At 36.6% G+C, this 15,871-nt stretch overlaps 1 protein-coding gene across 1 annotated transcript in view; it reads left to right on the forward strand.

Moving 5' to 3' along the window:
• LOC108750299 overlaps positions 1-15,871 on the forward strand; it is a 304,877-nt gene that overhangs the window by 59,485 nt on the left and 229,521 nt on the right. Inside the window, exon 2 of the mRNA XM_018489664.1 lies at positions 7,684-7,761. The gene's annotated coding sequence lies outside the window, so the exon portion shown is untranslated. The remainder of the gene's footprint in view (positions 1-7,683; positions 7,762-15,871) is intronic.

The following is a 15,871-nucleotide window of genomic DNA, read 5'->3' on the forward strand; positions in this document are numbered from 1 at the left end:
ACACACACATACGTATGTTGCACGGATACTCGCAGGCGGCACACTACCACACACTGTGTGGCTCGGGCCCGGTACGCACGATGCATGTGGAACCTCGATGCAAAATTAACGAAGAAGTCCGCGCCCGAAACCGAAGGGACGATGCATCCTGCATAATCTCGTTTTACTCGCACCACCCTACATCCACTCGCTCGCTCGCTCGCTCGCTCGCTCGCTTGGGAAATCGGGAGTCCGTTTAATGAAGTTATAACATTCAATGAGAAGTTATGTGTGCGATCGCGGGGAATTCGTTTCGCGCGGTAACCGGTTCCGGTCGGTCTCGCAGATATTTGATTATCCGCTTCTGCGCTGGCCATAGTGGGAATTCGCGCTGCGGGGATGTATATATAACCGGGCTTGTCTCAGACGTCTCGAGCGCTCTAAACCGCAGCCGTGGGAAGTCGAGTTGCCCCAACCAAGAATGATGATTGTTTTAGCGTAGGTGAGATCGATGGTGCTCCAATTGTGCGATCAAAGATTGGAGGAACTTTGCAAAGCTAAGCCTCAAGGGGATACGGCTGATTGAAACGTACATTCAATAGAAATTTTCTCAGCTGAATTAAATTTAATAACGCCGAAGGAAATTCTAACTATATTAGTAATCTCAAATTTAAATAAATGGTACTTTACAACGGATACAACCAAATAGTGCCGTGTAATTATTAAAAGTTTGGTTAAAATTTAATATTTGACCTTCTTACGATCAAGTGGTTTGACTCATATTTTATCTCGATGGGTGTAAGATTTTCGGTTATCTATTGCCGAAAACAGAATTTGAAAAAGTTGAGCCATTTCTGCAGATGGACAACCGGATGGATGGATGAACTTAAAAATCCTTAAGTAAGAGACTGGACACTATATGTTTGGTCCACTAAATTTTTCAAGAAAGCTTGAGATAAAATGAGATAGATATATCATCTATCTTATTCTATGTTAAACAGGTATTGAAAAATATGGCGGATCAAACATATAGTGTCTAGTCGTATTTGAGGATCTCTAGGATGAACACTGTGAAATTATGAAGTAGTTTGTTACGTTGCACTATATTTAATAAAGTAGAAATAAATAAAAAAATCACGCGAATATTTAAATGTTACGTCTTGTGCGCATCGATTTAGGTTGTCTCCAAAAGTAAGAATAACTCGTCGAGTTATTAATTTAAAATAATATTAATTCAGTTCCTTCGGAAAAGTTTCTGTAACTTTACGCGAAGATTATACGCGACGACTTGGAGAATAAAATCGATTATTTCATTTGTTATCATTATAAAATCTCTGACGATGTTGAGAAGTTCGAAAATAAACCTGGAAAATTTACAATGCTGAATACAACGCGAATAATTAAATGAATCGGCTGCCTCCGCGTGATCATTCGTAAAGGAAGAAGTTATCGGTTATTTGATAGAAGTCACAGAAAGATCGACGATAGAACGCGTGGGAAGAGACGAGAGTGAAATAAAATGATCATTATGTGATACTGTATCCGCATTTGCTTCATAACTACTAAGTAACACTCTGTTGAATTTATAATATAATGTTAAATTATGCTCCAATTTGTTATTTTTATAATAATTTCTATAGATTGTCACTCCTAATAAATAGTGCTCCATATGTTCTTAATTTAACTAAAACAATGGAATTATACGATTTAACTCAGGAAGATGTATTAAGTTTTACTCAAATTTGTTATTATTTACTAAGTACTAATAGATAACTATGGACACTGTTAATTCTCTAAATTTTTCGGAATAGAATCTCACTCTAAAGAGTGAAAATTGAGTTAGTTTTGAAAAAGAGTGACTCAGTTTTTAATATTTAAGAGTGAGATTTTACTCTTTAGACGGAAATTTAGTTTAAAAATTTAGGGAGTACTTTGGTACTAATCCAGAGAAATGAATTGATTTATATTTTGATATATTGTATATATGTTAAAAATTACAAAATGTATGTTTGGGAAATGGATTGGATTATCATTGCTCTTTTGTATATCTAATACGCTGCATAAATGTGTATATATGTGTGTGTGTGTGTGTGTGTGTGTGTGTGTGTGTGTGTGTGTGTGTGTGTGTGTGTGTGTGTGTGTGTGTGTATGCATGTATATATGTAAATGCGTATATATACTCGATTCCACGAGAAAAAAAAAACAAGTGGAGTGAAAATGGGAGCGGCTGTTAGGAGACGTTTTAACCAAGATAAATTCGCGCGATTAAGGATAAAAAGGGCAATAGTGGGCGGACGATAGGACGATCAAGGGTAAAAAAGATAGGTCGATCGAAGGAAGAGAAAGTCGAGTTAGAACCGGAGCAGAAGAAGAGCGTCGATGCTCAGGCGGAGCCGAGACGTGAAAAAGCGGCATGCGAGATGAAGAGATAGAGAGAAAGGCAGCGCAATGAGGCTCAAGGAGGCGAAGAGGAAGAAGCCGGGTGGCGAGTAAATAAAATATTCAGGAAGCCTGGAGCCCCGGGCGTTTGGTCGTGGATGCCGAGGGTGTCTGATCCAAGTGGTGGTCGGGAACCGCCAGGCGCCCGGTGGAAGGCGAGGGGTTGGGAACTGGTTCGGACGCCCATAGACTCGGCGGGGCTGAAAGTTCGGCGGGATAAACGGACCGGTCCAGACGGAGCGGAGGAACTGCTCACCGCGACCGCGTATAAAGGAGGAAAGGGAACATGGCCCGGGCTTGGTTTTATCCCGTGGGACTCTGCGTTGCCCGAGGCAGAAGGAGACGAAAGAGGGGTACGTGCGTCGTGTGCGGCGTTCGAGCGTTGCACCTGCGGTTCGAGACCATCTTGCTCTTACCTCAGCATCTCCCAGATCGTCCGACGCCTCGCGAGGCGCAGCTTCTCGCTCCGATACTCTCTACGACTCTATAATGGAAATTGGGCACATACACGTTTTGCAGCTTACACGGTGGAGTCAAACTCTATGGTAACGGCACGTGCAAATTTTATGTCTAGTAATGATGCGACGAATTTCTTTTTGCCTTTGTAATTTCCTGAAGGTTTTTTTATGTCTCTTTAGGTGAGTATTATTTTGTCTAAATAGAGAATGATTTTATATTGTTATTTATACACGGAAAAAAAATATAATAATCTTTTTTAAATATTTAAAAAGATTACATTTTTATGTAATATTTTTAGTAAAAAGATTATGAATTTTATTTAACTTGTTTAACTTTATTTTTTTTATTATACATAAAGGATTAACAAAATTAATAATATACATAAGATATTTTTTTCCAATTGACTGAATTTAAAAAAAATTATGGCCACAATCTTTATTATTGCTCCTATTAGGAAGAGCGAAAAAAGAATAAGCTGATAATTAAAATCAAAAGATTATTGTTATATATATATATTTTCAATATATATATATATTAATAATCGATTTTGTCAGTAATTAAAAATCGATTTTGAAAGACAAATCAAATGCATCAAGTTTGGCGTTAGCGACATATCAGTTAATTCCACGATCTCGAGTTCGCATCTGCGGCAGGATTTCTCGACTTCGAATTTCACGCCAAGCTGCCGGCTTAGCACCTCGACACGCCGCTCAACCATCTTCGATCCTGCATCTCCCTTCGACTTCGCCCTCCTACATAAACACTCAGAGAGAATCGTAGAGTAGAACGTCGGAATGACGATCTTTCAAGAGAAACAAGGTGCTTCAGTACCGTGGTTCCGAACGACGGAAGATAAACAGAACTTAATGAAACATTAATCGAAAACGCACAGATTAGACGCTTGCAAATCTTCCTGCAAGTGCCAGAATCATCCTTGCAGTAAGACGACGAAATCTCTAGATTTAACGTGTCAATAAATATGCTGAAGTTATTATGTCGGTTAATTAGATTTAATAATCAATTAAATTGGAATTATTATAGGATGTACAATGCTTTAAACATCAAAGATAGACACTAGATTAAAATACCAAAAATAATCTTCAGCGTTCAGTTGCAATCAATTTCTCGATGTATATCTCGATAGAATGAGAAATAAGGAAAGATTCATCACGCGAAAAGACGAGAGAAATCAAATCTTTTATTACTCGGCGATCACTTGGATTTACGAGAAGATTGAATTTCGGTTATGCATGCAATACATAAATCTTTACTGTAAGGGATAGTCTGTGTAAATGTAAATCACATATGTTCTGTTTTCGTCCTTAAAATATGCAACTATTTCGTGAAATCGCTTTTGGACCAGCTCCGAGTAAATATTGTATCGAAATGGTATGGCGAGAAGAGTATTGCGGTCTCTCGCGGACAACTTTGTTCGACGTTCGAGTTTCCGACTCGAGCCATGACTCTTGGTGCAACCGCACGATCTCGTCTGTGGTTACGAGTGGGATCTAAATTAATGGATTGGAGCGCAGTATATTTTCTTGTAAAGGACAGAAGCTATTGATCTTAAGAAAATATGTTTGACTCTGAAAATCGTGATTTCGGTCCATATCCTTCTTGCATATCCTTAATCTCTATATATATAGCCGTGGTTTTACTTCATTAATCCTGCTGGTCTATTTGGGTTTATTTGCCCTAAAATGTAATTTACTTTCTTACTAATATTTTTTATTTTAAAATACAATATTTTATTTAATATTTGATAACCTCCTTTCTTAATATAATATCCTTTTTATCTTTTATTTTTTAGAGCTTTATAATCATATTGATCCAAACGATCACATAGTAAATAGTCGTATAATAAATTTGAACAGATTTGAACAGCAGGGTTAACTTCAATTAACTTTATCTTACTTAAATTATAAAGTGATGCGATTAACGATATTAATGTAAGGGTGCAATCGTCCTTAAGAATTCAAACTCATTTTTAATATGCTCGTACTTTCTCAATTTTCATGGGAAGATAGAAATAATTTTGTTACATCGCGCAAGAGTGCGTTTAGTGGTGCACATTTTCTCGTGCGTGAGAAGTGAGCATTCCCGTCGGACTTAAAAAGGGCGCTGCCAACCGTGGAATAATTCGACGACCTCGACATATCGTACGATAATCCGCTGTGTCACGCGGCGCAGGGTGGATAGAAAGGTGAAAGTACCGGGGGTGAGACGACGTGAAGGGATGAAGCGGAGTAGGCGCACCGATATATACAGCGAGGATTATAATAAGCCGTGCCGCGCTCCGAAATTTATTTCGTTCTCCATTAATAACTACGCTCTAAAAGCCTGAAAGGGCCAGCGTACCAGCACCCTTTCGCCACGCGACACTCATTACTACCATAGCTCAGGGTGGCCCTTCGAATCTGCCTGTTCACTTTTGAGATTTAGACAGTTACCTCGAGAACGATTTTGTTCTATAATTTTGTACGCGTTTAATCCCCGATAAGCTTTTTAATGAATAATGATCTTTTTAAACCGCATTAAAATTGTTTAAAACTTTTTACATTTCAGTCATTTAAAATCTTTTTGTTACTATTTTTTTATCCTATTTCCTTCGAAGATATATATACATATACATGTACAATATATATATATATATATGGAAAATGTAAATTGTCGCCAAATTTTACCACATAGTACACTTAAATTTTTGTGTTAATTTAACACAACACGAATATGTAACAAACATCGTATAAGAAAAAAAGATTTAATATAAGAAATATAACACTTTAGTACAATTTGAGAACAAATCGTGGAAGCATATTTTTTTAGTCAAATTAATATTTATAATATAATATGTGAAATTAATACGTATCTAATTATACTTATCTTTCATTCATTTATCTTAGAATTTATATTAAACTACTAAAATGGGATAACTTTGATTTAATCGGAATAATTCTTAAATTTTAAAAAGCATGCATATTTATTGTAAAATGATGACGTAAGATATTTTGAAATATTTTAAGATATTTTTAAGACGTCTATCTCGATCTTGACATATGTACTGTCTGAACATTATCCAAATTTGGGCCAAAGTTATTCTAAACGTATATTATTTTTATGTTATTCGATCACTTATTTATAAATTGTTATTTCGACACTAAAAACTGTTAAATTTAAAATCAATTTAAAATCAAATATTCAAACAACATAATTACATTACGTTAAATTAACAGTAGTGTTAAAAATTTCAACACGAATTGATTTTAATACAAGTACAGAATGTTTTTTCCACTGTGTATACAGAACTTTAATAATAATGTACATATTCTCCAAGATGATCTGAAAAGCTTTAGTCGTTATTCGTTGTCGATTTCTCGGCAACGTCGTTATCTCCGCTCGTTAATAATCCGATCCACGATCGGCTTCATTTTCAGTGGCGCCAGTACTTCCCGAAAACGGTCTCGTTAGCGTGTACCGATCGTTTCGCGTTTCCGCAATCGAGGTATCGCGGTCAACGTTGCTCGTTAGAAGCGCTTTTGCTTCTCGAGTAACATTCAATCGTCTAATTAGCCCATCTACTCAGCTAGGATGCTGAGGGGTGCTCGATACGGCACCAACCACATTTTCGATCGATGCTTCGATACTCATCCTAGTAATTTACTTACCGCGATAATCACTCTGATGATGATTATGAGCGACTCATTGTTCACGTGAGCGATTTCGCGTAGTCCTTATCTTCCTAGCGAAACTAGTATTTTCGAGAGGCGACTGGAGAGAGAATGCATTAGGGACTGTAAGACAATGGAGGAACGCGAGAGTCAAGTTTGTTGAGCTATAATGCCGATCGCGATGTGTTGTAGTGGCGAGCGTATATGAGAGGCGTTGATTGCGATTACTCTCGCGGGTAATTATGCAATATGGTACGTTCGCGAAATGCAAACGCTCCCTTATCGTTGCTCTGTTACAGCCAATCCATGCATCGCGTATCTCCGAGTGATAATAACTCGGCGTAGTGAGTAGCTTAAGTTCTAACCGATATGGTTCCTGGCTTCGTTTGAGTGTATACATAGATATCAGCGGATTTACCTATCCACTGATTAGCTAGGTATCTTAACTAAATAATGTTCCCACGATTGTGACGCTTACATTTAGCCTCGAACAACATCTTTGGGGAATATATGCCATTATTCCAACACTATCATTTCGGTGCATTTTAGCAGGGAACATGCGCGTAATTCACACGATTGAAATTGTAATTAAACGTTTAAGAGGATAAAGCTTAACCATTCTGCCCATACATAACGTTTCGTAAGAAATTAATAATGCACAAGATTCACACGATCCCCAAACGTTTTCCGATGGACGTTTAGAGCGCAAATACTTCTTAAATATATCAATGCAGTGCAATCGCTGGCAAGCGAATAACTCTATCAATTCCGGTTGTATTATCACTTTTCAAGTATCTCAATGGAACTAGTTCATTCGGCAGCTTACGCCTCGTTAGTACCGAATAGGCGGCAGCATTATGAAGCAGAACGCTTCAGTGGAATGAAGTGTTTGCAGTCATTCAGAATGCATTCATCCGATTTTGAATCTTAAGTAGTCAAATGAACAAAACTACATATTGTGTTGAAATATAAGAGAGTTGAATGAGTGAGAATGAAAAGATTAGGGAATTTAATTAAAAAGGAAAAATGTGTAAGCTTTAAGAATAAGATTTTTCAACAAACACTGTGTTGCTTAAAAATTAAATTCGTGATATTGATATTTATGAAATATATTATATAAGACATTTTTTTCTTTCAGTGTAGTAAAGCCGGTTGCGGAAGAAAGTTACGTCCGACGAATCGAATTCACGGTGCAAATTGGTGCGTTGGGAAACAGGTATTTATAATAATAGAGCATAATAGCAAACGTGCAATTTGCATGCTGCACGTTATGGACAGTGAGAATGCGGGGCATAATGTATAAACTTTAATTACGTCGCTTTAACTCGAAATTAGAATTGTACTTAAGTTTTAATTGGATCGATTGTCATTGTTGCAGTAAGGTAAAGTTGTGCATTATTATTGGCTTTTCAATTTTAGAACACTACAATTGCGTTTATATTCCACCGAAACTATTATGCAGTTAGCGGAGTTTATAATAAACATAATAAAATTATGCGAATTGCTGGCTCGCCTTAAAACATCTCGTGATGTTATCGCGTCGATAGCAAAAAAAAATCGGAATTTTTCATGAAAAAAAAAAAAACAAAAATTTTATACTATACGTCGCGAATTAAAAGGCGGCAGCTTCTCGTCTGCGAAGAAATTATGTCCGATATTTTTAATGCGCATCAACTTTGAAGACACCATTATATGCTCACGGGTTGGTTTTCGTTTGTGCGCAGAAAAATTGCGCCAGACGGTAAGACGTGTTTCAGTTTTCGATCTAAGAATAGGAGTCTATTTTGAAGCAGTACCGATTTCCATTTGGGCTACGGGAAAAACACGCAATGTGGAAAAACGCGTTTTCCTCCTATCTAGCTACGTCCATAAAACTAGAGATAGCTGTATCCAATTTCAAACAAATTCCTTTTTTTCACGCGTGTCAATACCGAAGATTCTATTCTCGAGTCGAGTATTGATTTCCTGATAATGCGCGAAAAAAAGAATGCGCGGAGAGAAAAAATAGTTGCAATTACCATAATTTAACTATATAATTTGTAGTCATTTCCGGTGCCGGTTATACAAGTATATGTTTTTGATAAAATTATAAATATTAGATTTTACTAACATTATAGTAATAATAATTATAAAAACGCTTCTATAACCATATTTATTTTATTTTATCGCGCAATTATAGTCACAAATAGCAAATACTTTTGTTTTATGTGCAGAATATAAATAAAAAGATGTTTTGATTACTGTGTGTAAGGAAAGAATGATTTTGCTAAATTTTCTAAAAATTTAAATATAAATCTAAAAATATTATGAAGGACGCTGAAATTTGCTAGAATAAATTCTTTGCAGCATTGCTTATCATGCTAAAGTTTTCTATATAAATATTTTGATGGACTAACAAAATTATTTTCAGGTCTGTATTTATTGTAATTAAATTTTTACATGGAAAAAATGGTTTTACTGAAGTATCTAAAAATTTAGCTTGTAGATACAGATCTGAAAATAATCTGTTGGACTATTAAAATAATTATGTAGGATGTTCGAATTGTTTGCTAGAATGCAAAAATTGTTTGCAATATTATTCAGCATGTTTGAGATTCTATATAATTATTTTGTTTAGTTTAACAAAGTTATATTTTCAGATTTGTACCCAACTAAATTTTTAGATACTTAAGCAAAGTCGTTCTTTCCGTGTAGATATTTCAGTAATAATCTTTTCGGATAATCTAGCCGAATTTGTTTTCATTTCCAAATATACTTCTTATTATTAATTTGTATGTTAAGCACGGGAGATATTTAAGCCTACGTCATACTATGCATTAAATATTGAAAATTGTGATGAATTAGAGATGATTAGAATTCGATCAGTCATATAATTTTAATTCATTTCGTTTTGATTGGTTGAATTCTAATCTCGAATTTGCATCCTTAATCTTCATGATATAGTTCGACACGGATTTAATACTTTGCTTCAAGAGATAGCGGTTTTTTGTTTGTGTCCAAGGATAGAACAATGCGGAAAAATTCGCGTTTCGATTAGTGATAGATGCGCTAGACACGTGTGATTCTATCGTCAAAATCAGAACGCGCTTTCGGTCGCGGCGCATAACCTGGAGAAACGTGCCGCCGTAAAATACCGGGCTGTCTTACGTTATTGCACATGACGGACGTGTTTCACCGACGTTTTCGTGGTGCCACCGCGTCATGGATCGACAGATGCATACTTGCCGTAGATATTGTCTCTTGTCTGAAGCAGCTGGCCGGGAATATTGAAATATTAATAGAATATCGATGAGAGAGGCGGAAGGTACGGTGTGAAGCGGCGCGGCAAAGCGGGAGAGTCGCCAAAATTCGGTTACAACGCGGGCGGCTTGCCGCGGGCTGACCAGTTCGCAAAATTTCAAATCGTGACGATTATACGACCGACGACTGTTCCGCATAGACTACGCGCCATGGCGCATCTTGTCCCTTTCTATCAATGTAATTTAAATTTAATCTTTTTTTATTCAACTAACTCTTTATCTTTTTCTAGTTCTAAGAATTAGAAAAAGATAAGTACATTGATAATATTGAACCGAGAGGTTAAAGTCAATTCACATTGGTAGAAACTGGTATGAGTTGCATTATAGTTTATCTTTCTGTTTCTCTCTTTTACTTTGGCATTTTCCTGCATTTCTTATGTTTAATTACTCTACTTTGCTTATTTATTTTGATTCCAGTTACACAACTCTAAAATTAATTTTAATCATGATTTAATCTATTCTTTTTCTAATTTTAGATTTATAACAGAAGAAAGAATAAGTTATATATAAACTGAGATTAAAATTAATCTTACAGCTGTGAAATTAAACTTTAGTTTTTAACACATTTTTATATCTATAATTTTTGCATCATTTAATTCTATAATCGGCGTTATTTTCTTACTTTTAACTTATATGTTTTGTTTTACGTTATTTTCTTCTTTTTTTATATTTTTTTATATTCTTTGAATCCCGGTTGAGGTAATATTTTTCGCAACTTTAAGATGATTATTTGCAGCAATAGTATTAAATTGCTTGTTAATTTAATTCGTGATATTACTTTAGTTTAAAACTGTGATTCAAGATTGACAAATAATCGGCGCACAGTTACCTTGAGCTAGAAATTGTATAAATTGACAAGAAATATTAGTCACAAAAAAAGAACCGTCTTGACTGAAGATGACTTTTTACTCATGTGAGTTCTATATTCTTGTTTTTAAATTTTAGTATTTAATATTTATATATAATGCTTGAAAAAATATTTTTCTGGAGCGTTTAATAAATAATGATTTCTCTCTTTCTCTCTCTCTCTCTCTCTCTCTCTCTCTCTCTCTCTCTCTCTCTCTCTCTCTGTCTCCCTCCCTCCCTATTTCTCTCTATCTCTAATCAAATTTTTTAGACAGACGCACACTTGTTGCGAAAGCATTGTTCGCAGCAGACTGTGCGGAACACCGACGGCGACGGAGGGCTAGAATGCAAATCAGGTCGTCGCTCGCGGCGCTCCGATTAGTGCCGACGATCGATTGAGCGGGTTTTAATTATTAAACGCGCGTTTAGATCGCCCGTGAATGGCCGTACATATCATCGCCGGAGAACCTTCAGAATGCTGTTTGTTTGCTAGGAGCAGCATGCTTTGCATTCACGTCATGACGTATTTGGATCTGAAGAGATGATGAATTTGTAAAATCCGTTCATGTGATATTAACCTTCAGTTCATGATGCACATAATGATTTTCCGATCCTTTATTACACATGATCGGTTCTTCGTATTTTGGGTTAATTTTCATTATTTTTATATAAAGATTCTTTAATAGAATTTTAAAACTCTTTAACAGAATCCTTACTAGTTTTATAGTGTAATTAATGTTTACAACGATTAATAATGACGAGAGGACTGTAATTAACGGTTGGTTGATGAAATGTTGAAAAAAAAAATACGGACATCGTGACACGGATAATTTTCCTTAATTGTAAATACATTCGGTAGAAGATTATTGCGAATGTCAGGAGAGATTGCCGCTTGAACACCATGTTCGCCTGATCTGCAAACGTGAACAATGCGCAGATGGTGCGATTTCCGTCAATGGATAATCTTGTTGATTTCACAAGATACCGGTGTAATCGCGCCATGCACATTGCGGACGGGAGAACTCTATTGGATTCGGCTATGTCCTTTGTTTCCCCTGACTCGCTCGCATATCCCCGGGACAAAGAACCAACTGTTACTGCTTTTTAGAAGTACCTTCAAAGATCCTAAAACCATTACTTTGTACTTGTAAAACCATTATTGTCTCTACATCCAAGAAAATGTCGCGTCCAATCCAAATTTTCCTCGGAAAAATTTGTCTCGAAATTTATCGAAGGACACTTTCGTGCACATTATTGCCAATATTTTGTTAGAGGCATTTTGTTACATGGAATTACTGCAAATGAACAGAATATTTTTTTGTAAGCGTAATTGTTGAAACGTGCTCGCACAATTCACAAACTTCACTTTCCCGCGGGCTTAATTTTCCTACATTCACTTGCATTTAAAATGCAGATTTATGGTAATGGCCGTGTGTAAAAAGAAAGACGTAGACGCAACCTGATTATCTCGATTTACTTAATTTCATTAACGATTTGCCTCTTTTCAAACTATGTAATCCAAATTATAACATAGAGTGAAAAACTTTGAGTCAGAACGTTCTGTAATACGAACGACAGATAATATTAAATATCTAATAAAAATTAAAATAAGGGAAGAGAAATGAGGAATAAAGCAGGATATAACTCTTGACGAGTATTTATTGGATATATGTTTGAATATACACTGAAATTTGTTACATATTATTATACAAGCATGTTTATTCAAGATGTACGATATACACCAAATAATATGAATACAAAATAACAAATAAACAAAATAGATGAAATAATATGAACACCTAGGGAATATATTGTTTATTATACCTTTTTATTATATTGTAATAAGAGCTTATGTCACTCAATGTCCGAATAATTATCAATGAAATGTACTCTTTTAGTATAACATTTTTTAATTGCTTATATGTGAATGGTATTAGAGGAAATCTTCTTCTCTCCATTTTCCAAAATTGTCTTCTGTTCTCGAAAATTTTGACGTTTTCCTAGTCAATGTAATCGATTTCAATCATTTATAGTTTTGAAAAGCAGAGTGAGAAAAAGATTTCTTCTTTCAATATCTTTTAAGCAATTAGAAGATATTCTAATTGTTAGAAGAATAATATTAGCAGTTGCTGCACTATTTAAGCATAAATAATTCTATTCCAATAAGAATAAAATCTGTTTTAAAGACACAGAGGTGCTAATAAAAGTAGATAGTATATTTCTCAGGTGTTCACATTATTTTGTCTAGCCCCTGTATGTAGGATGCGTCGTGTATCCATTATAACACGGTTCCGTTAAGGCATACAACAATATAGCCAATGTATGCCAATATTAAGCAAATACACACACGCACGTGACATGCATAATTATCCACATGAATGTAGGCCAATACATAACGAATTTGTGTAAAGTTGCCGTACATTGGCTATGTCGTCTGCTTCATTGGCTAGGAAGCTGCTTTAAGCTAATCCATCGCGTTTCGTAATTTTTCCAAACAACTATCGTTAAGCTATTAAAATTTTTATAACTGCCACCACCGTAATGCTGTAGCTGCAGCGCACGGTGTCTTCCGCAAACGTGCGATCGTCCTGGTGGCTCTTTCTCCCCCTTCCCCCCTCCCCCCCCCGTTGCCACCTCTGAGAGACCTCGATGGAGAATCCTCTTGCCGTCGACTCGTGGCGAAACTCGCTCGGCATTCGGCGTCACCGTCTTGAATGGTGACAAACGGCATGCACCGCGGAACACACAATCGCGCCGTGGTGGCTGCGACTGCTGGTACGACCGATGGGCAAGGGGGTAGGACGTGTGGGCGGGAAGAGGAGGCTGACTGCAGCGCGCGAGCAATGCGGCTGTGCACCCTGGTAGCGACGTACAGTTGACAGAAGCGCTTACGGAGGCGAGAGATCGTATAGTACATTCGCCCCTCTCTCTCTCTCTCTCTCTCTCTCTCTCTCTCTCTCTCTGTCTCTCTTTCTATCTGCATCCCTCTTCGTACTACTCTGTTTGCATCCGTTCCGCTTCCACGTTCGTGAGTACTTGCGTGCGTGCATGCGTGCGCGCATTCAAGCGTACTACGGGGTGGCGAGCGTGTGCACGGGTCGATTCGTGCGAACGCCCGTACGCGTAAATTGCTGAAGTAAGCGCGTGTGCAATCTGCGTCAGATTCTTAAGAAAATTATACCGATAAATGCGCGACAGACTCAGTCACCTGACGTCACATTACTTCCTATCTCTCCGTGTAGTTCTCGAGGTTTCAGGTATCACTCAATGCTCTTAGAATTTTGAAACTTACGAATTTTTGATGTATCGTTTTTTATCCTTCTTTATTATTTGGTGAACAACAAGGACAAATGATGCATCATGCGCTTTATGCGTAACTCGAACGCACCCTTTATATCTCTTTTTTTGTTCGCATTGATAACCAGACCGATCCATTTCATATTGCGGTTGCGGATAAATAAGAGGAACATATGAAAAATGAGATGGCTGAAAGGCAGTACTGCAATGAAAAGTAAGGAGCAATGGACGAGACAGGCATTTCAAGAGGGATCAGTAACATGAAAGAAAATAATATTTCTTTCGTGACATCGTTTTATTCGCGGATGCATATAAATAATGTAGATTCATGTTCATAGTTAGACCTATATGTTAAACTTGGCAACTACAATTTAATCGGAAACGCTTTCGCGGATTGGCGAAACTCATTTATCGAACATAGGTATATTGCAATTCCCGAAACGCGTAATGTTTTATTAATTAAAACTTTCGATGAGGTAAATTGCGAAATGCTTAAGCACAAGTAGTAATAAAATGTTGCGGTTGATGCTAATGAAACACACAGTGGAACAAACATTCATAATAAGCGGTAGCCGCCCAAAACAGAGCGCAACGGGCGTTGCACTCGTTACTTTGTGACGGTATATCACGAAATGTATTTTACAGTCGGAAGATATTAAATATTCCAGTCCTTTACCGTTCTAGGACGTAGCCTGTAATTTTTCCAACGAGCTACCAGGAGCACGAACTCACGGACTCTACTTTCGAGGATGCTAGCGGAACTGCATTTTTTCACGCGTAATTAAATCTTTCAGAATTCGGTAAAACTCAAGGATAAGCGTTTAAAACTCCGTGTTATTGAAACATTTTTATGTCGTGCGATGTTAAAATATAAAATACTACAGTGGTGTAACAATTGCGTTAAAGTCAAATATAATTCGTGCCGTTTTATGTACGTGAGCAGCAATTCATTTATTAAATGTAAGGAAGAACGTAAATATTAGCGTAATAATTAAATATAATTTACAATTTTACCATCGGATTCTGTACTAATGATTGGAAGATTGCGGTACGGTAAATTAAGCTTCAACTAAAAATCCAATCTTGGATTAAATTCAATTAGAGTTGTATTTATTTTAAAATAAAATATATTGAATTATGTATTTGAAAACAAATTTCGCTGCGATATCGTTGAATCGGCAGAGAATTATCGCAATTCAAAATTTATTAACTTTGAAGAAACTCGTAAATTATATGCAACAAGAATATTCATTCTCTAATTACGAAAATAATAAATATCTCTCTATTATAAAATAATAAATTAAATATATACGAGTATATATATATAAAACAAACAAATAGTTAAATATACAAACTCAACTTTGACGTACTTTCTCTGTACGTCTCTATTTCCCAAGTTGCTTTTTTATCTTTTGCGATTGTTCACATTAAAAGTTAAAAATGCGTTGGAACTTCTTTTGCAATAGTATACTCTCGGCTAAATACAACAGCTTTTTTTTGAACGTCATAATCACCAACGTACTCGACCGCGAATAGTAATTCCAAAGCGCGAGCCAACTAAAACTAAATCGGACTCGACTGAAATCCGGTGAAATCCAACACCGTCCGAAGTACAGGAGTTTCTAAGCATTCCGTCCTCTTTCTGTTCCACGTCTCCGTTTCCCCTTCGCTCTCTTTGCGTGTTCGCGAGCTCGTTCAAGCCGGAATGGTGATCAGTCCACGGCTGTCTTTGCATGCATATCCTTGGGGGAAGTGTATGCACGCTTATGTGCGTGCGTGTGCGTATGTGTGGGTACAGGGTTTACGTGTGCGTGCGTGAAGAGAGAGAGAGAGGAGGAGAGAGAGAGAGAGAGAGAGAGAGGAGAGGAGAGGAGAGAGAGAGAA

This window comes from Trachymyrmex septentrionalis, unplaced genomic scaffold (genome assembly GCF_001594115.1).
Source record: "Trachymyrmex septentrionalis isolate Tsep2-gDNA-1 unplaced genomic scaffold, Tsep1.0 scaffold11, whole genome shotgun sequence".
Classification (NCBI taxonomy): Eukaryota; Metazoa; Arthropoda; class Insecta; order Hymenoptera; family Formicidae; genus Trachymyrmex; species Trachymyrmex septentrionalis.